Source organism: Pelophylax lessonae, assembly GCF_965119305.1.
Source record: "Pelophylax lessonae genome assembly, chromosome: 1".
Lineage (NCBI taxonomy): Eukaryota > Metazoa > Chordata > Amphibia > Anura > Ranidae > Pelophylax > Pelophylax lessonae.
Genome location: NC_138768.1, coordinates 862,044,898 through 862,069,401, shown reverse-complemented (window position 1 = coordinate 862,069,401; position 24,504 = coordinate 862,044,898). Strand labels below are relative to the sequence as shown.

Here is a 24,504-nt window from a genome sequence, read left to right as displayed (position 1 = left end):
AGGCGGACCATTCTCCTAATTGCAGGTGATACACATACACAGGGGTGGACTGAGCGGTCGGGCACTTCGGACGTGGTCCGAGGGCCTGGCCGGGAAGGGGGGCCCGGTCGGGAAGGGGATCCGCCGCCCACTACAGCATTAATTCACCCGATGTTGTCTCAGAGACAACATCGGGCTATCGGGGCCCGGCAGCCAGTGATCTGGAAGTGGGAGGAGAGAGGCCTGGTGGCCATTGCTATGGAGGTGAGAGGAGGGGAGGGGCCCGGCGGCCGGCGTCATGGAAGTGGGAGGAGGGGAGGGGCCTGGCATCCAGCGTTATGGAAGTAGGAGGAGGGGAGGGGCCCTGCTGCCGGCGCTGCTTCCATGGTGTCCTCAGTGAGCGGGGGCACGTCGGCGTCGATGTCACGATGTCCACAGGTAGGTAATTTCTCTAAGTAGATAACGGTACAGTACATGTTTTGTTCAAGGGAAGCCCAACTAAATGCCAGATCCCCTGACACCCCCACCAATATGTGATCCCCCCCAAATTCACCACGGTTCAGCATTGGTGAATTTTGGGGAGATCACATATTGGTGGGGGTGTCAGTGGTGGTGTGGGGGGGGGGGGGTTTGACCTAGCGGAGGTGTCATCACCGCTGTCATACCCCCCCCCCCCTACACCACCACTGACACCCCACCAATATGTGATCTCCCCCCAAATTCACCGCTGTGTCATTACCCCCCCCCCACACCACACAATTCACCACTGACACCCCCACCAATATGTGATCTCCCCCCAAATTCACAGCTGTGTCATTACCCCCCCCCCCCACACCACACAATTCACCACTGACACCCCCACCAATATGTGATCTCCCCCCAAATTCACTGCTGTGTCATTACCCCCCCCCCAAACCACACAATTCACCAATGACACCCCCACCAATATGTGATCTCCCCCCAAATTCACTGCTGTGTCATTACCCCCCCCCCCCCAAACCACACAATTCACCAATGACACCCCCACCAATATGTGATCTCCCCCCAAATTCACCGCTGTGTCATACACATGTCTTATATTTTAAAATATGATAAAGATAATATCAATATATTTAAAGTTTATATATATATAATCTAAAAAGGTAGAGTCATCTCAGCTAAAACCCACAAACTTCACCGTGATAAGCCTGTTACCCTAACCACTATGCTATTGCCTCATAGTTGTTATAGCTGGCACTTTCATAGATCTAAGTGTCTGTAACAAAGCTGTATTAGTCCAGACAAGGAACTGCTATGATTGACACACATTGATGACACATACGTTTTCAGCATGGCTCTTTATGATGGAGCAGATGGCAGAGCAGGAGGGTGACAGCAAAATGAGGAGCTTTTAATACAGTAGAGGAACCACAAAACCCAGCACTGTGTTGCTTCCCTATATATACTGTGTGCTGTAACTAGGATAGATTTACAAATCTTATAGAGCAGAAGATATCTATGTCTGCAGAAAGATGGTCTGTGGATGTTACTACATTATTCCTTATTGGTTCTGAAATCATCCTAATAAAGACTACTGTATTAATAAACACAGAATTCTGACTTTCAAAGTCTGAATTCTGACTTTTAAACTCAGAATTCTGACTTTTAAAGTCAGAATTATGACTTTTATTCTCAGAATTCTGACTTTTAATCTCAGAATTCTGACTTTTAAAGTCAGAATTCTGACTTTTATTCTCAGAATTCTGACTTTTAAACTCAGAATTCTGACTTTTAATCTCAGAATTCTGACTTTGAAAGTCAGAATTCAGACTTTTTAAAATCAGAATTCTGACTTTCAAACTCAGAAGTCTGTAAAAAAAAAAAAAAATGTTTTCAAGCTCAGAAATCTTAGAATTTTTTTTTTTTTTTTAATGATGACCCCAGGGCTCTTACATAAAATACCACCAAACAAATACAATATTTAATTCATTGCATGATGGAGTGATTGTCAGTCAAACTGTCACAGCACTGAAAATCAAAAAAGGGCCTGGCAAGGAAGAGGTAGATATAGATTAGTTAATGCATATATACAGCCAAAGGGTTTTTTTTTTTTTTTCCATGGGATGGAGCGGGGAAGGGTTTGAACCCCCTGTCAGGTTTTTCTACTATTTGAAGATCCGTTGGAGAGATTTTCTCTAATTTCCTGTCTTTTGAATGCTTCGGATGTTATTTCAGTTCTCCTTAATTCTTTCTCTATTCTTTCAGGTCGACGTTTTATATTTGAGTATGTCGGTAAGTACATGCATCTATCTTACTAAGATTATTAAATCTAAATTCCTAGCAAAGTGAATTGTTGGTCCAGAGCTGTTTGATAAATTGTCTTTTATCTCCTTGTACAATGTTGTAGATTGGTGTACTATAACCCTGAGCAGAGCCAGATTGCTTCATCCCTGCCCAGCCAATTACAGCAAGCAGCATTTACACTAGGCATATAGTTGTGCTCAAAAGTTTGCATCCCCTTGGAGAATTGGTAATATACAGCAGGCAAAAGACATTTCTTGCATTTCTTATGGGATTTGTATTGTGTAACTGTATATTATTATTATACAGGATTTATATTAGTGATCGACCAATATCGTTTTTTTACCCTTGATACCGATGCTGATATTTTGGTATTTTTTTTTTTTTAATGTCTACAGGTACTGTGGTGGAGGGATCTGGGGGTCTAAAAGACCCCAAACCCCTCCTCTGCACTTAGAAGCATTCAAAACGCCAAGTTTGGCTGTTTTGAATGCTGTAAGTTTTTTTAATTCTGCGCCGCCAGTACCCGGAAGTGATGTCATGTCATGACATCACTTCTGGGCAAGCGGCGGCGCTGAATTCAAAGAAATGGAGACCCGGGTCAGACGGCGGCGATGAAGGTAGAATTCGCGGGCGAGCCGCGGAAGGCGGTGGAGGGGCATCCCCTCCCACTCCTTGGAATGACAGCCGAGCGGCTTCTCAGCCGCATCGGTTGTCATTACAAGACAGCCGACCGTCGGCTATGGACACCGGTACCGGGGTGATGCCTCTAGCTGCAGGCATCACCACGGTACAAGCACTTTCCCTGCAATATCGGCAATATTGGTAAATCAAAAGCCGATTCCGATATATCGGGGAAAGTGCAGATCGGCCCCCGATATATCGGTGTTGCCGATAATCGGTCGATCTCTAATTTATATAGCGCCAACAGTTTGCGCAGCACTTTACAATATGAGGGAAGACAATACAGTTAAAATACAATTCAATACGGGAGGAATTAGAGGGCCCTGCTCGTTAGAGCTAACAATCTAGAAGGGAGGATCAAGTGAAAGAAAAGGCAATAACCGTGGGGGATGGGCTGATGGAGAAAATGGAAGTACAGTTGTTAGGTGTAGGTAGGATAGGCTTCTCTGAAGAGGAGGGTTTTCAGGGATCCTCTAAAAGCTAATAGAGTAGGATATAATCAAACAGATTGGGTTAAGGAGTTCCATAGGATTGGAGAGGCTCTGGAAAAGTCCTGGAGGCGAGCATGGGAGGAGGGAGTTAGAGAGCAGGAGGTTTTGAGAGGAACAAAGGGAACGATTAGATTGGTATTTCGAGACTAGGCTAGTGATGTAGCTAGGGGCTAAATTGTGGATTGCTTTGTAAGATGTTGTTAGTATTTTGAATTTAATTTGTTGGGTGAGCGAGTGGAGGTATTGACAGAGAGGAGTAGCGGACACTGAGTGCTTGGTAAGGTGGATGAGTCTGGCAGCAGTATTCATGACGGATTGAAGGGGGGATAACCTGTGTAGAGGTAAGCCAATGAGAAGGGAATTGCAGTATGCAAGGCAAGATATGACCAGGGAGTGAATTAGGAGCTTTGTTGTGTCTTTGGTTAGAATGGGGCATATTTTGGAGATGTTGCGGAGGTTGAGGCGGCAAGATTTGGACAGTGATTGAATGTGGGGCTTGAAGGAGAGTTCAGAGTCCAGGACAACACCTAGGACCTTGGCATGCAGGGATGGGCTGATAGTTGTGTCATCGATCTTGACAGAAAGATCGGGGGAAGGGGTACGTGGTGTAGGAAAAATGATTAGTTCGGTTTTGAATAGATTAGATGATAACAGAATGGCACAAACATAAAACAAAAGATTGCAACCAGTAAACAAATGAAATGCCCCCAGTTCAAAAGTCCCCTTAGTTCTTAACATTGTGTATTGCACCATTTAGATTCAATGACAATGGCCAGTCTTTTGCAATAGTTGTCTAAGAGGCCCCATATTTTTGCAGGTGGCAGAGCTGCCCGTACATCTTGGCAAAATGCCTCCAGGTCTTGGAAAAACTTGGGTCGTCTTGCATGAACTGCACGTTTCAGACCTCCCCAGAGTGGCTCAATGATATTAAGGTCAGGAGACTGTGATGGCCACTCCAGAACCTTCAACTTTTTCTGCTGTAACCACTGGAGGGTCTACTTAGCCTTGTGCTTAGGGTCATTGTTGTGCTGGAAAGTCCCAGAGCATCCCATGCGCAGCTTTCCTGTAGAAGAATGCAAATTGCCTGCCAGTATTTTCTGATAACATGCTGCATTCATCTTGCCATCAATTTTTGCAAGATTCCCTGTGCCTTTAGAGCTTACACTCCCCCAATACATCAGTGAGTCACCACCATGCTTCAAAGTGGGGATGGTATTCTTGTCGCTGTTGACCCCTCTTCAAACATAGCACTTATGTTTGTGACCATAAAGCTCCATTTTGGTCTCGTCACTCCAGATTACAGTGTGCCAGAAGCTGTGAGGCATGTCAAGGTGTTGTCAGGCATATTGTAACCGGGCTTTTTTGTGGCATTGATGCAATAAAGGCCTCTTTTTGGCAACCTGAATTTTTGTTCAAGTATCTTTGTATTTTACTCTTTGAAACAACCACACTGTCTTTGTTCAGAGCAGCCTGTATTTCCCTAGAGGTTACCTGTGGGTTTTCTTTGTATTCCGAACAATTCTTCTGGCAGTTGTGGCTGCAATCTTTCTTGGTTTACCTGACCCTGGCTTGGTATTAAGAGATCCCCGAATGTTCCACTTCTTAATAAGTGGTTGAAAAGTACTGAGTGGCATATATTTAAGGCTTTAGATATCTTTTTATATCCTTTTCCATCTTTATAAAGCTTTATAATCACCTTGTTCAGCAGGTCTTTTGACAGTTCTTTTCTGCTCCCCATGGCTCAGTATCCAGCCTGCTTAGTGCATCCACCTGAGATTTAACAAATTCAATGATGATTTCTACACAGACAATAATTGCAATTTAAAAAGCTCCAGATGTAGGAAATTAACCTTTAAGCACTTGACCTCCGGAAAATGTACCCCCTTCCTGACCAGGCCATTTTTTTTGCGATACAGCACTGCATTACTTTAACTGACAATTGCACAGTTGTGCATTGCTGTACCCAGATAAAATGTATGTCCTTTCCTGCTTTGAAGGAACACAGGATCAATGCCTTCCTTACTGACAGAATCTGCCATGTTTACATCGCTGTGTAGAATCACAGCGGGAGCCACACTCGCACCCTGTACCCTGAAGTGCAGGATCATGAATATATATATATATATATATATATATATATCCGTGATCCTGCCCAGTGTGGCTGCCTTGTAGCAGTAAAAGTGCTATAGGGCAGTCGGCAACTGGGTTATTGCCATTTTAACCTGTGTATGTGTATCACCCAGGGCCGGGACAAGGGGTGGGCAGAAGGGAGCGGCTGCCCAAGGTGCAATGATTTATTGCAGGGATGGGGTCCCTTGACCCTAACCCTAGGGGAAGGGGGGGCGCAGTTTGACATCTTTGCCCTGGGCGCTGGATGACCTTGTGTGTCTGTACCAAGGCCAAACATTCCAGGGGATGGACATTTTTGATCAGGGCCATTTGGGTGATTTCTGTTATCATTATGATTTAAAAAGGAGCCAAACATAGGATTACTATCACTTCAGGGCAGGACCATACGCCGACCGGAAGTAATGTCAGCACGCTGCCTGGAGTGATGAGCACCATTACCAAGTTGGTGACAACGTGGGTGGGATGCCGTTACAAACATCCAGTGGTTGTCTGGCTATACTTTGATGTGATTATTGCTTGTGTTGATCAGATGTTTATTTACAGCGCCCAATGTACATATCCTGGAAGTGTGGTTGATCTACCCTCGGAGGAATTTCTAAATGACACTTCGAACATCTGCTTGTCTATATTGCTTTTTGGTGAGTGTTGAGTCTAAAGGAAGTGGGACTCACATGGTGTGGTGCTGGTGACCGGTAACACGGAACATTTCAGTACTAGCCCATGGATGTCACACACTTAGAGACTGTGGTCTTCACCTAAATGGCAGACTTTATCCACTTCCGGACCGCCCACCGTGTATTTAGGTCAGAATTTTGACATTAAGGCCTCATGCTAAAGGGACGTTATAAAAAAAAAACAGTAGCTTTGTAGTGAGTTTTTCAGCTTTTTTGCATTGACGTTTTTCAGCATTTTTTTAGCGCTTTTTGGTGTTTTTAGCTAAAAACCACCTGCTCTGCTTTCCCACAGTGCATCTCTGCATACCCTTTGTTAACCAGTTCTGGACCGGAAGGATTTGCCCCCTGAATGACCAGGCCATTTTTTGAGATTCGGCACTGAGTTAATTTAATGGACATATGCACAGTCATGCGACGCTGTACCCAAATAAAATGTATGTCTTTTTTTTCGCCACAAATAGAGATTTATTTTGGTGGTATTTGATCACCTGTGCGATTTTTATTTTTTGCGCTATAAACAAACAAAGAGCGACAATTCTGAAAAAAAAAAACCAATATTTTTCACATTCTGCTATATAACATTCCCAATAAAAAAGTAAATATCAAAATTTTTCATCCTTTTAGCCCAATTTGCTGGGGAGACATAGGAGAACACGCTGGGGAGACATAGGAGAACATACCGGGGGGACATAGGAGAACATGCTGGGGAGACATAGGAGAACATACCGGGGGGACATAGGAGAACATGCTGGGGAGACATAGGAGAATATGCTGGGGAGACATAGGAGAACATGCCGGGGAGACATAGGACAACATGCTGGGGAGACATAGGAGAACATGCTGGGGAGACATAGGAGAACATGCTGGGGAGACATAGGAGAACATGCTGGGGAGACATAGGAGAACATGCTGGGGAGACATAGGAGAACATGCTGGGGAGACATAGGAGAACATACTGGGGAGACATAGGAGAACATGCCGGGGAGACATAGGAGAACATGCCGGGGAGACATAGGAGAACATGCCGGGGAGACATAGGAGAACATGCCGGGGAGACATAGGAGAACATGCCGGGGAGACATAGGAGAACATACCGGGGAGACATAGGAGAACATGCCGGGGAGACATAGGAGAACATGCCGGGGAGACATAAGAGAACATGCCGGGGAGACATAGGAGAACATGCCGGGGAGACATAGGAGAACATGCCGGCAAGACATAGGAGAACATGCTGGGGAGACATAGGAGAACACGCTGGGGAGACATAGGAGAACATACTGGGGAGACATAGGAGAACATGCTGGGGAGACATAGGAGAACATGCTGGGGAGACATAGGAGAACATACTGGGGAGACATAGGAGAACATGCCGGGGAGACATAGGAGAACATGCCGGGGAGACATAGGAGAACATGCCGGGGAGACATAGGAGAACATGCTGGGGAGACATAGGAGAACATGCCGGGGAGACATAGGAGAACATGCCGGGAAGACATAGGAGAACATGCTGGGGAGACATAGGAGAACACGCTGGGGAGACATAGGAGAACATACCGGGGAGACATAGGAGAACATGCTGGGGAGACATAGGAGAACATGCTGGGGAGACATAGGAGAACATGCTGGGGAGACATAGGAGAACATGCTGGGGAGACATAGGAGAACATGCTGGGGGAGACATAGGAGAACATGCTGGGGAGACATAGGAGAACATACCGGGGGGACATAGGAGAACATGCTGGGGAGACATAGGAGAACATGCCGGGAAGACATAGGAGAACATGCTGGGGAGACATAGGAGAACATGCTGGGGGAGACATAGGAGAACATGCTGGGGAGACATAGGAGAACATACCGGGGGGACATAGGAGAACATGCTGGGGAGACATAGGAGAACATGCCGGGGAGACATAGGACAACATGCTGGGGAGACATAGGAGAACATGCTGGGGAGACATAGGATAACATACCGGGGGGACATAGGAGAACATGCTGGGGAGACATAGGAGAACATGCTGGGGAGACATAGGAGAACATGCTGGGGGAGACATAGGAGAACATGCTGGGGAGACATAGGAGAACATACCGGGGGGACATAGGAGAACATGCTGGGGAGACATAGGAGAACATGCCGGGGAGACATAGGACAACATGCTGGGGAGACATAGGAGAACATGCTGGGGAGACATAGGAGAACATACCGGGGGGACATAGGAGAACATGCTGGGGAGACATAGGAGAACATGCTGGGGAGACATAGGAGAACATGCTGGGGAGACATAGGAGAACATGCTGGGGGAGACATAGGAGAACATGCTGGGGAGACATAGGAGAACATACCGGGGGGACATAGGAGAACATGCTGGGGAGACATAGGAGAACATGCCAGGAAGACATAGGAGAACATGCTGGGGAGACATAGGAGAACACGCTGGGGAGACATAGGAGAACATACCGGGGGGACATAGGAGAACATGCTGGGGAGACATAGGGGAACATGCTGGGGAGACATAGGAGAACATGCTGGGGAGACATAGGAGAACATACTGGGGAGACATAGGAGAACATGCCGGGGAGACATAGGAGAACATGCCGGGGAGACATAGGAGAACATGCCTGGGAGACATAGGAGAACATGCTGGGGAGACATAGGAGAACATGCTAGGGGGGACATAGGAGAACATGCTGGGGAGACATAGGAGAACATGCTGGGGAGACATAGGAGAACATGCTGGGGAGACATAGGAGAACATGCTGGGGAGACATAGGAGAACACGCTGGGGAGACATAGGAGAATATGCTGGGGAGACATAGGAGAACATGCCGGGGAGACATAGGACAACATGCTGGGGAGACATAGGAGAACATGCTGGGGAGACATAGGAGAACATGCTGGGGAGACATAGGAGAACATGCTGGGGAGACATAGGAGAACATACTGGGGAGACATAGGAGAACATGCCGGGGAGACATAGGAGAACATGCCGGGGAGACATAGGAGAACATGCCGGGGAGACATAGGAGAACATGCTGGGGAGACATAGGAGAACATACCGGGGAGACATAGGAGAACATGCCGGGGAGACATAGGAGAACATGCCGGGGAGACATAGGAGAACATGCCGGGGAGACATAGGAGAACATGCCGGGGAGACATAGGAGAACATGCCGGCAAGACATAGGAGAACATGCTGGGGAGACATAGGAGAACACGCTGGGGAGACATAGGAGAACATACCGGGGGGACATAGGAGAACATGCTGGGGAGACATAGGAGAACATGCTGGGGAGACATAGGAGAACATGCTGGGGAGACATAGGAGAACATACTGGGGAGACATAGGAGAACATGCCGGGGAGACATAGGAGAACATGCCGGGGAGACATAGGAGAACATGCCGGGGAGACATAGGAGAACATGCCGGGGAGACATAGGAGAACATGCCGGGGAGACATAGGAGAACATGCCGGGAAGACATAGGAGAACATGCTGGGGAGACATAGGAGAACACGCTGGGGAGACATAGGAGAACATACCGGGGGGACATAGGAGAACATGCTGGGGAGACATAGGAGAACATGCTGGGGAGACATAGGAGAACATGCTGGGGAGACATAGGAGAACATGCTGGGGGAGACATAGGAGAACATGCTGGGGAGACATAGGAGAATATGCCGGGGAGACATAGGAGAACATGCCGGGGAGACATAGGAGAACATGCCGGGGAGACATAGGAGAACATGCTGGGGAGACATAGGAGAACATGCTGGGGAGACATAGGAGAACATGCTGGGGAGACATAGGAGAACATGCTGGGGAGACATAGGAGAACATGCTGGGGAGACATAGGAGGACATACTGGGGAGACATAGGAGAACATGCCGGGGAGACATAGGAGAACATGCCGGGGAGACATAGGAGAACATGCCGGGGAGACATAGGAGAACATGCCGGGGAGACATAGGAGAACATGCTGGGGAGACATAGGAGAACATACCGGGGAGACATAGGAGAACATGCCGGGGAGACATAGGAGAACATGCCGGGGAGACATAGGAGAACATGCCGGGGAGACATAGGAGAACATGCCGGGGAGACATAGGAGAACATGCCGGCAAGACATAGGAGAACATGCTGGGGAGACATAGGAGAACACGCTGGGGAGACATAGGAGAACATACCGGGGGGACATAGGAGAACATGCTGGGGAGACATAGGAGAACATGCTGGGGAGACATAGGAGAACATGCTGGGGAGACATAGGAGAACATACTGGGGAGACATAGGAGAACATGCCGGGGAGACATAGGAGAACATGCCGGGGAGACATAGGAGAACATGCCGGGGAGACATAGGAGAACATGCCGGGGAGACATAGGAGAACATGCCGGGGAGACATAGGAGAACATGCCGGGAAGACATAGGAGAACATGCTGGGGAGACATAGGAGAACACGCTGGGGAGACATAGGAGAACATACCGGGGGGACATAGGAGAACATGCTGGGGAGACATAGGAGAACATGCTGGGGAGACATAGGAGAACATGCTGGGGAGACATAGGAGAACATGCTGGGGGAGACATAGGAGAACATGCTGGGGAGACATAGGAGAATATGCCGGGGAGACATAGGAGAACATACCGGGGAGACATAGGAGAACATGCCGGGGAGACATAGGAGAACATGCTGGGGAGACATAGGAGAACATGCTGGGGAGACATAGGAGAACATGCTGGGGAGACATAGGAGAACATGCTGGGGAGACATAGGAGAACATGCTGGGGAGACATAGGAGGACATACTGGGGAGACATAGGAGAACATGCCGGGGAGACATAGGAGAACATGCCGGGGAGACATAGGAGAACATGCCGGGGAGACATAGGAGAACATGCCGGGGAGACATAGGAGAACATGCTGGGGAGACATAGGAGAACATACCGGGGAGACATAGGAGAACATGCCGGGGAGACATAGGAGAACATGCCGGGGAGACATAGGAGAACATGCCGGCAAGACATAGGAGAACATGCTGGGGAGACATAGGAGAACACGCTGGGGAGACATAGGAGAACATACCGGGGGGACATAGGAGAACATGCTGGGGGGACATAGGAGAACATGCCGGGGAGACATAGGAGAACATGCCGGGGAGACATAGGAGAACATGCTGGGGAGACATAGGAGAACATGCCGGGGAGACATAGGAGAACATGCTGGGGAGACATAGGAGAACATGCTGGGGAGACATAGGAGAACATGCTGGGGAGACATAGGAGAACATGCTGGGGAGACATAGGAGAACATGCTGGGGAGACATAGGAGAACATGCTAGGGGGGACATAGGAGAACATGCTGCGGAGTTTATTGGCTATAGAAAAAACGCCTGACACCAAAAACAGCCGCTCTAAAAACGTCCCGTGTGCATGAGGCCTACATCTTGGGGTTTTGGCAGCAGCTAGCTGCCATAACCCCAGTATTTTTTTATACAGGTGATCCGGAATCCGTTAAAAGTGGTCACAGCAGCAGATTTGCCACAGGATCACTTTATGGGCAGTGGGAAAGGTGTTCCCCTTCTCCCCCTCCCCCCACTTCCTGGTAATTTCTTCCGCTTACTGGAGCCGTTCATAGTGGCGGAAACAATCTGCTCTGGTGCAGTGATGGGCTGGAAGTCCATTGAAGGCAAAATGGCCCCCATTTGACTCTATGCCCTTGGAAGACCGGAGCAACGCCAGACGTCACTTCCGCCTAACAGCCTTAACCACTTTGCGACCACCCGCCGCAGTTATACTGCGGCAGGCAGCCGCTCCTGCGCAAACCGCCGTAGGTATACGTCAGTCGCGCGCAGGCAGCTAGGGGGCAAGCACGCTCGTCAGCAGGGAAGCCGATGCACAGGTCAGACAGCATCGATTGCCGCTTGACACGCGCGATCGCTCCCCGCTGAGAGAGAAGGACGGTTGGTTGTTGTAAACACATTTGACCGTTCTTCTCCCTGGAATGATCACAGAGTGCCTGTGATCCTTCTATATAGGAACACAGGTCTCTGTGATCATTTCACAAGCCTAGCCTCCCCACAGTTAGAAACATGCCCCTAGGTACACATTTAACCCCCCTTAATCACCCACTGTATTAACCCCTTCCCTGCCAGTGTCATGTGTACAGTAACAGTGCATATTTTTAGCACTGGTTACTGTAGTAATGTCACTGGTCCCCCAAAATTGTAAAAAAATGTCAGTCAGGAATCCAGTCTGTCCGCCGCAAAGTTGCAGTCCCGCAAAAAATCGCAGATCGCCGCCATTACTAGTAAAAAAAAAAAAAACAATTAAAATGACAGAAATCTTTCCCGCAGTTTGTAGATGCAATAACTTTTGCGCAAACCAATCAAAATACGCTTATTGCATTTTTTTTTTTTACCAAAAATATGTAGCAGAATACAAATTGGCCTAAAATGTTAAAAAATGTTGATTTTTAATTTATTTTTTTTGGGAATGTTATATAGCAGAATGTGAAAATTATTGTTTTTTTTTTTTTAAGAATTGTCGCTCTTTTTTTGTTTATAGCGCAATAAATAAAAATCACAGAGGTGATCAAATACCACCAAAAGAAAGCTTTATTTGTGGGAAAAAAATGTCATAAATTTTATTTGGGTACAGCGTCGCACGACCGCGCAATTGTCCATTAAAGCAACACAGTGTTGAATCGCAAAAAATGGCCTGGTCATTAAGGGGGCAAATCCTTCCGGTCCAGAAGTGGTTAAAGCGGCCTTTTTTTTTTTTTCAGGCAAATGTAAATTGATTTTTCTTTTATTTTTTTTCTGCCTTTCAGGCTCCGTTCACATCTTGATATAAAAAAATGACTGCGCCAATGTCATCTACATTTAGCTGCAGACGCTGCAACACAACAATGTTGTAATAGAATAGAGAGATATAAAAGTGGTTGCCGACCTAGAGTGTGACTACCAGAGGGCCATGTGACCCATTAATGCCTATCTATATAAAGTGTTTTAAATTGCTCCATCATTAATATAGCTTTATTTAAAAGTAGAACACTTACATCCCCCCAAAGGTTAACAAGCAATATGAAAATAGATGTTGTGATCACAAAAGTGGAGTAGACTCACAGGAACCGACGCGTTTCGTCTAAAGAGACTTCAACTGGGGAGGCCAGTATATCAATGACAGTTTTAGGCTATGAGGAGTTATTTGTTTTTTCGGGGCATCCATGCTTATAGACCTAATTGAGGTCTGGTGAGATGGTGAACGCTACCAGGAGATTGGTCTACAGTTTTCTTGCCTGTATGACTCTTTACCGTTGGTAGGAGAGTCCATTTGTTCCAGTAAGCGCTCCTGACTCTTCATTGGTGACGGTCGCACCGAGGGTGCAAAGTTTTCATTTTCAGAACACTGGCTTTTCTTGGATATGGACTTTTAATCAGAGAACTTTTTTGCTGCAGGTTGATTAATTTACTTATTTGATTTTTACCTTTCACAAATGGATTGATTTTAATTTATTGCTATTTTTGCACATTTATTGCTTTTGCACAATTTCTTTGCACGTTATTTATATGGTTATTTGCACATCCATTCGACTGTGATTAGTTGATCATTTTTGCACATTTAATTATTTGCATTTTAAAACACTTTATATACAGTATCTCACAAAAGTAAGTGCACCCCTCACATTTTTGTAAATATTTTATTCTATCTTTTCATGTGACAACACTGAAGAAATTACACTTTGCTACAATGTAAAGTAGTGAGTGTACGGCTTGTATAACAGTGTAAATTTGCTGTCCCCTCTAAATAACGCAACACACAGCCATTAATGTCTAAACCGCTGGCAACAAAAGTGAGTACACCCCTAAGTGAAAATGTCCAAATTGGGCCCAAAGTGTCAATATTTTGTGTGGCCACCATTATTTTCCAGCACTGCCTTAACCCTCTTGGGCATGGAGTTCCCCAGAGCTTCACAGATTGCCACTGGAGTCCTCTTCCACTCCTCCATGACAACATCACTGTTGGATGTTAGACACCTTGCACTCACTTTTGTGAGATACTGTATATACTGTATATTTTTTTGTATAATTATTGTCACTTTAGAGTTTTGAGTTGTAAGCGCTTCACTATTATTTTATAAATTTTTGATATAGCAGAGATTTACTTTTTATATTTTTTATCTCAAAATACACTTGATAGTCAAAGGGATCTATCTGGAGACTCCCTGCCAAAAGTTTGACAGCACAGACCTCTCCTAAAGTGACCCTATTGGAGGGTAAATTAAAGGGAATAGCACTATCCTGTAAAAAAGTTATACTTACCTGTATGGCAGATGCTTTGCAGAAGCATTTGCCGGGACAGTCCCGGCAAACAGGAGCCTGTCCAGGGTAATTTACTCTGCCGGGACAGTCCCGGCAAACAGGAGCCTGTCCCAGGTAATTTACTCTGCCGAAACTGTCTCGGCAAATGCTTAAGTGATGATAAGTAGGCAGAAATTAATTATGCAGAGTGGGTGGAGCTTCAGGGAAGTGGGTGTGGTACATTTTCAAGTAAGTAATTGATAGCTGTGCTGCAAAGTGTCCCTGGAAATTTCTTTCAAATGTTGGCAACTATGGAGTTGTATAGATCAATGTGCCATGTAACATTTCTGGAAGTCTTTCTTTTTCAGATAAGAAAACTGATGATAAATGGAACCATACCTCCAAGGTGATTTCAGATCAGGATTTATCCTATGTTCCCAGTTATTGGTTGACCAAATTTATACCTTCGGTCTACACAGTCGTATTCCTCCTATCGCTGCCTTTGAATGTAATAGCAATCATGATATTCCTGTTCAGAATTCACCTGAAGAAACCATCAGTGGTGTTCATGTTCAACTTGGCAGTTGCTGATGTCCTCTTCATCATCTTGCTGCCGTTCATCATCGTTTACCGATTCTTAGGAAACAATTGGGTGATGGGAGAAGGAATGTGCCGCCTTGTCACTGCCGCATTTTACTGCAACATGTACTGCTCCATCCTGCTCATGACCGGTATCAGCGTGGACCGGTTCCTCGGTGTAGTCTACCCGTTTCAGTCCCTTACATGGCGCACCGTGAGCAGAGCCTGGCTGGTGTGCCTTCTCATCTGGGTGGTTTCCATTTCCGGCACTGTGCCGCTTCTTGTAAACAAGCTAACTGTTCACATTCACCAGCTGAATATCACCACCTGCTATGATATGTTGAATATGGAAGACGTTCAGAGTTTTTACTTTTCCTATTTCACCGCTTATATTTCCGTTTTCCTTTGTTTCCTTTTATCGTTACGACTTTTTGTTACGTAGTGACCATCAGACGTCTGAGCTCACCCAAGTCTGGAAACCCAAACAAAAAGTCCCGATCCATCTTCCTTTGTGCCGTTGTACTTTTTGAATATATCTTCTGTTTTGGCCCGGCCAACGTCATCTTTTTAATTCATTATCTGAATTTCGATAAGTCATTTAGCAACTCCGTATATTTTGCCTACATCCTTTCTGCCAGTGTCTCTACCATCAGCTGTTGTCTGGATCCTGTTGTCTATTATTATGGCTTTTCGAAGTCTAAGAAACTAGAGTACAAGTTGGTTTGTTGTGGCAAAACTTTAGCTGACTACACAGAGTCATTTACCTCTTCAAGAACCACGGGAAGGGAGACATCCAGCCAAACTCTGTAGAGCGGGGACCTGAAGTTGTTTCTTGCAGGACTAGCTTGAGGAATGGATGTCGTAAAAATGCACCCATTGGAAAACATATCACCAATGTGTTTTATTAGTCCCCATTCACACTGGGGCGACCTGTCAGGCGACCTGGTCGCCTGACAGGTCGCCTTCCATAGAGAAGCTGCGGACCCATTCTAATAGGAGCGACACAAGTCGCTCCGACTTAGAAAAAGGGTCCGGAGCTTCTTTGGGGCGACCTGGAGCGACCTGCATAGACTTCAATGTTGTGAAGTCCGTGCCGGCCGATCCGAGGTCGCGGTGCAAGCAGCGCGCTGCGACCTATGAGGTCGCCCCGTCAAGTAGCGCCGCCCCAGTGTGAACGGGGCCTTAAAGTGCAGTAGGTTATTTTTGTTTATTATTTGATTATCGTTTTGCAGCATGCTGACATTTAGTGGGTTTTTTTGGGACACTACAATTTGTTTACTATGTGATTTTGGTTTCTCTCACTGTCTTTCCCTCCTGTTTAGTGCTAATTAGTTTTGTGCTGGCTAGACCCCCCCCCCCCTGCTTTCTTTCATGTTCCCTCAGTCAGTATTAGTACTTACACTCATGAATTTGTGATCTACATTAATGTACATTGATCCATCTGACTTATCAGATTTGAGCGATCCTTATAGTCAAGAAATTGTGATCTATATTAACTTACATTGATCCATTTGAGTTATCAGACTTGAGCGATGTTAAGTGTTTTTATTAATGTCTATCTTTGCTGCCAACCTTTTATATGTTTCCGTTATATGGCTGGTTTGCTTCGTATCACTTCCGGGTTTCCATAGCTGTGGAGCGCAAGCTTCCGGCATTGGTTTATTTCAGGTAGAGCAGCCATTGGTCATAACTACCTTGAGTGACGGTTATGACACTATATAAACAGCGTGCTTGCGCCTGTTAGGCATGCCTTTGACAACGTCTATGATGACGAAACGCATCAGAAACGCATGACGCAAGCACACTATCGCCGCGGCCATCTCTGTACACATGCTGTTTTTCATTCTACGATATGTGAGTACCTGCCTTTTATTCAATAAACTCTATTTTTGGAACGTACTGCACCATTGGATTCCCTTTTTGTCCTTGCATGATCTGTTTGTGGAGGAACTGGGGATTACCTTGTACATACGATCCTTTACATCTGGTCCGGTATAAAATGCCTATGGGTGGTGAAGATCCCTTGAGCTGATCCCTGTCTCATATGTTTGATTGACCCATCATTAAGTTGAGGGTCCACGGCTGCTGGTAAGGGTACCTATCTTGTTTTATGACACGGTGGTGGAATATCCAGCAGTAGGAGGGTAGTCGTTGGTACTGCCAGAACCACTTACTGTACTTAGTACAAGCTACTACAGTATGTAAAGTTTTATTATTATCAATATTACTAAACAGCAAGGGTCTCCAAACATTCTTAACAAAGGGCCAGGGGCCGGATTGTAGCTATTAGGAGTAGAGATTGTCCTGGCATCAGTGAGTGAGTATACAATTCATCTTCGGTGTCCGTGGGAGGAATAGTGCCCTTAATTGGTGTCAGGAGAAGGAATAGTGCCCATCATTAGTGTCAGGAGAAGGAATAGTGCCCATCATTGGTATCAGTGGAAAGAAAAGTGCCCCATCATCAGTGTCAGTGGGAGGAATAATGTTCCATCATTGGTATCAGTGGGATGAATAGTGACCCATCGTTGGTGTCAATGTGGGAAATAGTGCCCCATTGTTGATATCAGTAGAAAGCATTATGCCCCATTGTTGGTGTCAGTGGGAGGAATAGTGACCCATCGTTGGTGTCAATGGTAGAAATAGTGCATTGTTGTTGGTGTCAGTTGGAGAAATAGTGACCCATCATTGATATCAGTGTGTGGAATAGTGACCCATCATTGATATCAGTGTGTGGAATAGTGACCCATCATTGCTATCAGTGTGTGGAATAGTGACCCATCATTGATATCAGTGTGTGGAATAGTGACCCATAGTTGGTGTCAGTGGGAAGAATACTGTCCATCATTGGAGTCAGGAGAAGGAATAGTGCCCATCATTGGTGTCAGAAGAAGGAATGGTGCCCCATCATTGGTATCAGTGGGAAAAAAGAAGTGCCCCATCATCAGTGTCAGTTGGAGGAATAATGCCCTATCATTTGGTCAGTGGGAGGAATAGTGCCCCGTTGTTGGTGTGGTGTCAGTTGGAGGAATAGTGACCCATCATTGGTATAAGTGGGTGGAATAGTGACCCATCATTGACATCAGTGCATGGAATAGTACCTCATCATTGGTGTCAATGGGAGAAATGGTACCCCGTTGTTGGTGTCAGTTGGAGAAATAGTGACCCATTATTGGTATCAATGCATGAAACAGTGCCCCATCATTGGTGTCAATGGGAGAAATAGTGCCCTGTTGTTGATGTCAGTAGAAATAATTATGCCCCATTGTTGGTGTCAGTGGGAGGAATAGTGCCCTGTTGTTGGTGTATGTTGGAGGAATAGTGACCCATCATCAGTATAGTATCAGTGCGTGGAATAGTGCCCCATCATTGTGTCAATGGGAGGAATAGTGCCCCCTTTGTTGGTGTCAATGGGAGGATTAGTGCCCCACTGTTGGTGTCAGTTGGAGGAATAGTGACCCATCATTGGTATGGTATCAGTGCATGGAATAGTGCCCGATCGTTGTGTCAATGGGAGGAATAGTGACCCGTTGTTGGTGTCAGTTGGAGGAATATTGACTCATCATTGGTATCAGTGGGAGGAATAGTGCTCCATCATTGGTGTAATTGGAAGAAATAGTGTCTTGTATCAGTAAGAAGAAAAGAGCTCCAATAATGGGATAATGGTGGGCAAAGGGCTTCACCCAGCCCCTGGGCCGCAGTTTGAAGACCACTGTTATACAGCATTTATATTGCTCCCACAGTTGGTTCATTGCTGTACAATATAAAGGAATGCAGTACAGTTACGATACAATAAAATACAAGAGGGTTAAGAGATCCCTGCTCATAAGAGCTTACAATCTAAGCTGCAGCCAGTCCCTTCTGGCATGCAAATAATTCATCTGGCCCAAACAAATTATCTAAAGCACCAGGAAACCTGAAATTTTCCAAATTTTTTCAATGTCAGCCTCTTGCAGTCCCGGTATAGAAGAGACTGGGAGAAAGAGAATTGGCACAAGCATCCAATGAGCTGCGCTGTAGTGCTCATATGCTAACAGGGAACATGCTAATAAAAGGAGAGATGAGATCAACAGGCTGCTGCAAAAGTGGTATTAAACCCAATTTTTTGTTATATTGCAGCTTACCAATTATCAACTTAGATGTGATGGCTGCATTTGTTTTCTTTTTTTAGGCTTTCTTCATTTTCACCTGGTGATTCAGCCAGAAAGTCGGTTGTTTTTCAATAGAACAAGCTCTTCTGCAGATGTATCAGTTAGTCCCCGTTCACACTAAGGTGACCTGTGAGGCGACCCTTCCATAGAGAAGCTGCGGACCCGTTCTAATAGGAGCGACACAAGTCGCTCCAACTTAGAAAAAGGGTCCGGAGCTTCTTTGGGGCGACCAGGAGGCAACTGCCATAGACTTCAATGTTATGAAGTCCGTGGCGGCCGCTCCGAGGTCGCGGCGCGCTGCTCGCACCGCGGCCTCGGAGGTCGCCCCTGGAAGTAGCGTCGCTCCTATGTGAACGGGGCCTCAAGAGTAGACATGTGTGGTTTGTTTCATTCCGAATAAATATTCGGGCAAATTTATCGTTATTCGGAGATCCGGATACATCCGAATCCCCAAATTACAGTAGAAACAATTTATACCGAATAACGAAACAAAATTTGTCCAAATTTCCGAAATTCGTATCAAAATTCCACTGGAGTTTTACATTGAATTCCATTCTAATTCAAACTATAATCATATTGAAATCAAAGACTGTGTGTGTTGTTAGAGTACCATTTAAAAGTAATGCTGTTTTTGTTAAGCCAAAGGTGATTAAGAGTCATTGTAATCATTGGATGAAGATTTTTCATTTGTTCATTCACTTTGCAAGTGTAAAATTGATAAAAAGAAACCAGTAAAATATAAATATTTAAAGCATTTTTATTTGACTTTTTTTTCTCAGCTGGCTAAAACGTCTGCACAGTATTGTACATAATAAAACATTAAAAGTAAGATGCTACTTTTATTAATAAGAACACTTCTAATTTTTTAAAATAAATGTATTATTAATACAAGCAAGATCAATGTATATAAATAACAATCAGATGTTTGGTTACTCATCTACCGCATTCAAATTAAACATTTATTTTTAAAAATCTAGATTTTTTTTTTTTATCAATAATTCTTTATTGGGTCTTAACCACTTGCCGACAACCAGCAGTACATATACTGCGGCAGGTTGGCTCTGACCCGCAAAATGACGTACCCGTACGGCACTTTGCGGGACCGCTAGCGGGGGTGCACGCGTGTCCATTCGCCACAGGGGAAGCCAATTCGTGGGTCCGGCGGCCACAATTGCTACCGGGCACCCGCGATCCGCTCCCCATGGAGACAGAACGGCGGTGTGCCGTTCTAAACACAGCAGACCACTGTTCTGTCAGTTATGAACACAGGCGTCCTGTGTTCCTCTTATTTAGGAACACAGGTCTCTGTGTTCATGCAGCAAGCCCACCCCCCCACAGTTAGCACCCCCCAGGGACTCTTTTAATCCTTTGATCGCCCCTGGTGTTAGCCCCATTCCCTGCCAGTGTCATTATTACAGTAACAGTGTATATTTTTAGCACTGATTACTGTAGTAATGTCACTGGTCCCCCCAAAAGTGTCAAAAATGGCAGTTAGGTGTCCAATCTGACCGCCGCACTGTTGCAGTCCCGCTAAAAATCGCAGATCGCCGCCATTACTAGTAAAAAAAATAAATAAAAATGACATAAATCTTTCCCCTAGTTTGTAGACTCGATAACTTTTGCGCAAACCAATCAATGTACACTTATTGGGATTTTTTTTTTTTTTTTACCAAAAATATGTAGCAGAATACAAATTGGCCTAAAAGGATGAAAAAAATTAGATTTTTAATTTTTTTTAATTGGAATGTTATATAGCAGAATGTGAAAATATTGTTCAAAGATGATCAAATACTACCAAAAGAAAGCTCTGTTGGTGGGAAAAAAAGGACATCAATTTTATTTGGGTACAGCGTCGCATGGCCGCACAATTGTCAGTTATAGTAACGCAGTGCCGAATTGCAAAAAATGGCCTGGCCATTAAGGGGGCAAATCCTTCCAGTCCAGAACTGGTTAAGCAAGATACAAATGAACCAGGCATTTATCAGCCATTAATACGTTTTTAATATCTGGGTAATTGAGAAGGCCCCGTTTGATAGCTACCTAAGGGAGGCAACCAGTGGGGTGAAGAGGTAGGGGTGGAGAGCTAGAAGTTTAGAGGTAGTTCAGATAGCTTTATATCTGGGGCAGGGGTGTTCTGTATGAGGTGATGTAACCTACAGTAAGCATAGTGATCAGTAGAAATCAGCCCGAACCTCTTCTGCAGCGCGCCCCAGCTTTGGAGTTTACCGTTGTTGGTTATGTCATTGAGTACTTGAATTCAATATCCAAGGGTATAAGAAGATAACCGGTATAATCTAGTGTATTGCATCAATAGGAATTTGTAGGGAAGTGTCAAAGATCTTTGTGTATGGGGTGGAGCGGAGAGCCCTCCAAGCAAGTAGGGAGGCTTTAATTGGTAGTGAGAGGTCTTTCAGTGGAATAGGCTGCCATACATCAGCCATTAATAAGTTTCTAATATCTGAGGAATTGAGTAGGCCCCGTTCGATAGCTACCCAAGGGAGGCAATCATTGGGTTGAAACCAGTGCTTAATCTGATCCAGACGCGATACTAATCTGTAGTCTTTCACGTCTACCAGACCCATTCCTCCTGCAATTCTATGCTTAATCAGGAGAGATGGAGAGCATTGTGCCCTTTTATTTTGCCAAATAATTATTTTGAACATCTTGTTTAGTATAAGTAACTGCTTAGATAAGAAGGAGACAGCTAGTGTTCTAAATAAATAGAGCATCTGGGGGAGGATCAGCATCTTAAAATACACCAGGCGGCCAGACCAAGAAAACTCAAATTTGGATAAATAAGATAGTTCCTGGGTCCATTTTTTACAAAGGGAGTCAAAGTTAATTGCGACATGTGTAGAGTGAGAGTAATACCCAAATACAGAACACCCTGGGAACTCCACGTGTATGGACTTTGTCTCTGGGCCAACAATCTGCCCTCTCTATTACCACTGGCATAGTGCTTAACCTTCAGGGCTCTCGCTGACGTGTCAAACTGATCAAATAAGAGGCTTTTGAGGTCTAAACAGAGTTTAGAGAGGACAGAGGAGCACTTGGAGTGTGGGTAGTCCTTATTCAATGCCTCTATGTTGTGAATCTCTGGGAGTATAGTATCCAAGCATTGAGAGTGGCACTTTTTAGCTCTGGCACAGTATTGGAGGATAATTGCTTCCATATACGCTTTATGAGCATTCCACACTAAGAAAGGATCTCCAGAAGGGATCTCCAGAAGGGGGAGCATTATTGTCAAAGTAATCCCTGAGATGTTGAGTTAGTAGAGTGTTAGGAGGTTCAGATATGACTTTTGATTTACAACGCCATATGCGTACAGGTGTTAAGGCGCCCCTCTCCTCCACAAAGATGGAAATGGCAGCGTGATCTGACAACGTGATGTCAGCAATGGAGGAGGAGGACGTCTGCTGAAGCAACAGCTTATCAACCAGAAACAACTCAAAACAAGTATAGGTGGAATGTCTGGGTGAAAAATAGGTATTATATCTCTCTTCCCCATGCTGACAACGCCAGACATCAAACAGGTTTTCTGCATTAAATAGGGGACCCAGCATGGGTACTGGCCTTTTGTGTGGATTCGAGGAGTCAAGCAATGGGTCTACTAGTGTGTTGAAGTCCCCACATATTACAAGGTGGCCATATTGGATCCTAGAAACTTTGCAGAGAGTTTTGCAAGGAAGCGGAGTTGGTGAGAGTTCAGGGCCTATAAGTTGACTAGGGTGTAAGGCTGGGCATTAATATCACAGGGGAATATGATATACCTGCCATGTGGGTCCAGTGTGATGTTTTTGAGTTGGAAAGCCAATGTATTCTTGACAGCAGTAAGAACTCCCCACTTCTTACAGGGAGCGGAGGCAAGAAAAACATGTGGGACCCCCAGGTCACCAGAACTAGTGTCCCCTTTGGAAGATTCCCCCTCTACAACCCATCTACAACCCAAAATTTGGGATTTTGTTTTACTTTCACTTTCAATGATAATGGTAAACAGGACAAATAGAGAGGGGTAATCTCCCTAACAGAGGCACAGACAGTCTCTAATAAAAACTTAATAGGTGTTCTAATCCTTCCCCACTATTTGCAAAACAAAAAAAAAAAAGTTTTGCCTGTACTTATATTTCAAGAGAGTTGAGACTAAAGTCGCCACCTTTTCTTCAAGCCAAAGCCGAACACTTTAGCGGTGCAGGGCAATTTGTTTTTTCTCGTAGTATACACTATAGTATTATAAATGACCTGGGTGGACCACTTTTGGGTGGAACTCCGATTTAAGTAGGGCAATGTCATCTGACATTTTATTTAATACCTCATCCATTATAACTGAATACTTGTTTAATCTTTTCATTAACTCAATTCCCCATCCTGTCCATGATGGTAACCATGCCCATGCCATGTCCCCTTTATCAAAGAGTTCTCTCCTATTTACATGTTTAAGAGGATATTTTAGATGTTTACTTGCTTGTAATACATGGTGAGGACCCCCACTCCCAATTATCTCCATAATTGGAATCAGATAGGCCAGATAGCACCATCCTCTCTCTTGTATAGGGAGCTATGGGTAACATACCTTACTGCAGCAGATAAACAAATTATTACCTAATGTGAAAGGGCGCAAGCCCAGTGCCTTTTGACTTTGCCAGAATAACTAGATAAAGTAAGTATTGGCAAAACCTTATCAGATGAATTATGTAGTGGGTGTGTTTCATTCATTATGGACCAAATAGTGGAATTTAAGTCTTTGCAAGAAATTGTAGACATAGAAGATCAGTTTGGGCTTAAAGATATGTTGAACTCTGACTTCTGACATATTTCCTCACTCCTATTTGACTAATTTCCTCGTCTAAAACACCAGCTTGGGGGTAAATTTGAGTGATTATAGGAAAGGAAATTGATTCATTTCCCTGGACTCCTGATATGTCTTGTATACTTACTGCAGGGGTGCCATTCAAAAGAGAAGTGATGTTCACTGGTGCACCCATTAAAGGAATCCTTATTGTACTTGGGTGTGATTTACTGCAAACTCAACATTTATCATACCCTGACTTTTGTGCATAGCTATATTTGAATTGTAACAACATCTCTTGTTGGTCGATAGCGAGTCCCATTGGGTTGCACAGTTCTTGGACAGAAAGGTAAGTCCTGTGGATACTAGTAACAGGTACTAATCACCCGTCCCGGCAACAAAACTATCAGTGAGAGAAAGCCTATCAATAGGAAGAACCTCCAAGATCCCGGAGGA

General features: G+C 45.1%; 1 pseudogene across 1 annotated transcript; it reads left to right on the top strand.

Moving 5' to 3' along the window:
- The first annotated feature begins 407 nt into the window (after nt 1-407).
- Nucleotides 408-15,924, top strand: LOC309550119 (proteinase-activated receptor 1-like; annotated as a pseudogene). The gene is made up of 3 exons: nt 408-417; nt 2,224-2,250; nt 14,904-15,924. The product of its transcript is annotated as a proteinase-activated receptor 1-like (transcript).
- Nucleotides 15,925-24,504: the final 8,580 nt, after the last annotated feature.